This window comes from Camellia sinensis, chromosome 2 (assembly GCF_055761805.1).
Source record: "Camellia sinensis isolate YWXY chromosome 2, ASM5576180v1, whole genome shotgun sequence".
NCBI lineage: Eukaryota > Viridiplantae > Streptophyta > Magnoliopsida > Ericales > Theaceae > Camellia > Camellia sinensis.
Window position 1 is genome coordinate 161,744,432 of NC_138962.1, and position 2,315 is coordinate 161,746,746.

The 2,315-nt window shown below is 31.1% G+C and overlaps 1 long non-coding RNA gene across 1 annotated transcript; it reads left to right on the plus strand.

Annotated features, from left to right (window-relative positions):
• The first annotated feature begins 947 nt into the window (after positions 1 to 947).
• Positions 948 to 2,315, plus strand: LOC145819725 (uncharacterized). The gene is made up of 3 exons (XR_014360491.1): positions 948 to 1,401; positions 1,472 to 1,547; positions 2,129 to 2,315. It is a non-coding gene; the product is annotated as an uncharacterized LOC145819725 (long non-coding RNA).

Genomic DNA, 2,315 nt, shown 5'->3' on the forward strand with positions numbered 1-2,315 from the left:
TAATTAAATTTATAATTTATATTTAATATATAATTTTAAATTAACAACACTAAAAAAATAATTTATAAATATTCAAAAGACTATTTTACTCTTTTTCAATTGTTTACTAAGTAATAATGTGATGGTAAAATAGACATTTCACACATTAGTTCCCATGGGATACCAATCCCATGGAAATAATCTCACCCCTCCCCCTAGGATTGTTTAATCCCACATATGAGGGACTAATAGTTCGGAGGGATTATTAGTCTGAAGCAAAAATATTGAACCAAACAACGGACTATTAGTCCAGATGGACTAATAGTCCAATCCCATGGCCCAATCCTACAAAACAAACACCACCTTTGTCCCTTTTGTTTTATTATTTTATCACTTTATCTTTTAAATGGAGTATTTTCTGTCGGCTTTTATGTTTTAAGTTGTTGTTGTTGTTTTTTTTTTTTTTTTTTTAATTTATACTTTGTTGTTAAAGTTAATTTTTGTGTAAAATTATATAGAAAACAAGTGTATGAATATATGGAATAGGGGACACAATTTGACCATTTAACTGTTTATCAACAAAAAAAAAAATTTTTTGATCATTTATCTATTTCCATTGTGACAGTACCATATATGCGTGACACTTTAATAGTTGAAGAGTTTAACTATGGGTTGAATTTCTACCATATTGAGATCTCAATGTGAAAGAACTTGAGGGATTTATATGACCCACCACGAGTCTCGTTTCAATGATTCAATTTGTAACGCCCTCAATATATATTATTTATGAAAAAAATTAGTTTAATTCAATAATCCTTAATTTCTTCATTTTATAGTATTTTTGAAATAGACCATCCTTTTTTTGTAGAGACAAATGCAATAAAATGAAAAAGGTTACAACTATCAAATTGACCTAAATTTTTTTATTGATGATATACATTAAAAATTTTATAAACACTACAGGAAATTAGGGATTTAACGGCGTTTATTTAACGGCGTTTAAGTAAACGTCACTTTTTCTAGCAATTAACGGCGTTTTTTAAACGTCACATTTGTTATAAATTAAAACGGTACCGTTTTGGGAGTGGAAGACGTTTGAAAAGCGCCTTCAAATCCGGTCTCTCTTCACAGCCACTTCTGTCTCTCCAAACCTTTATTTTGAAAACCTTATTTTTAGCACCGCCGTCTAGACGATTGAATCCTGTCTCACTCACTCTCTTGCTCTCTCTTTCTCGCAGAGAATCGAATCTGTTTCTCCAAATCTGGATCGATTCTTCTTTAGTCTCTTACTCAGTGATTCTTCTTCGATCCTTCTTCAGTTCGGTGATTCATCTCGGGATTGCGATTTCGAAGTTCGATTTTGAGCACAGCTCCGTGATTTATCTCCATGGATTTGGAACTCTTCGTCTTCTTCAATCAGAGGTTAGTTGTTCTGTTTGTGATTTATCTCTATTTTGGATCAATGTTTTGCTTAGTGAATACTTTTGTTTAGGGCTCTATATAGGTCTTAGGGCTCTCGATTCTTCTTCACTCTTTTACTCAGTGATTCTTCTTCGATTCTTCTACAGGTCAGTGATTCATCTCGGGATTGTGATTTCGAAGTTCGATTTTGTAGTATTTCCTAATGAGTAGTTCGTTGATTGATTCTTTTCGTACTGACATAAATTTTTTTATGGATTTTTTTTTGTTGGAATAGCTTGTTGATATTGTGATTCTTATTGTACCATTTTCCTTGCGTGTTAAATGTTCGATAAAATGTGTCAATGGAAAACTTTTGTTATTTTTATTTTACCTTTTAATGTTTAGCCAAACACCAAAAAATAAAAATGATGATGGGATCTTCCAAGCAATGTATTAAAAAAACCAAACTAACCTGACCAGACCCTTTGGTTCTCGGGTTTTCTGGGTATTTTGTGCACCCTTACTGATAATAATGTGAAAAAACTGTTGGAAACTGCAACTTCTGATCTACTACTAGAACATGATAAGTTTTTGTTGGAAATATATGTTTTACCTTAATCTTTGAGTTGCATAAGATTAATTTTTTTTCTCTCTGTTTTTCTCATAGTTTAAAATTTTTAATGATATATATGTATTTGTTTATTATTGAGTGTAATCCTAAAATTCTGATAATTTTTTAAATTTCTAGATCACATCATCTTTGGATTATCCTTTAACAGCTTTGAGCCAATCAAATGGAAAAGGTAGAGGATCTATGTTGTGCTTGTGTAGTTCAATATCATAATCATCATGAATCAATTTATATATGTTGTGTGTTGTCAATAAACTAAAGCTGTTGAATTGGCAGTATAAGCTGGGTAAGGTTAGGGTTCTCT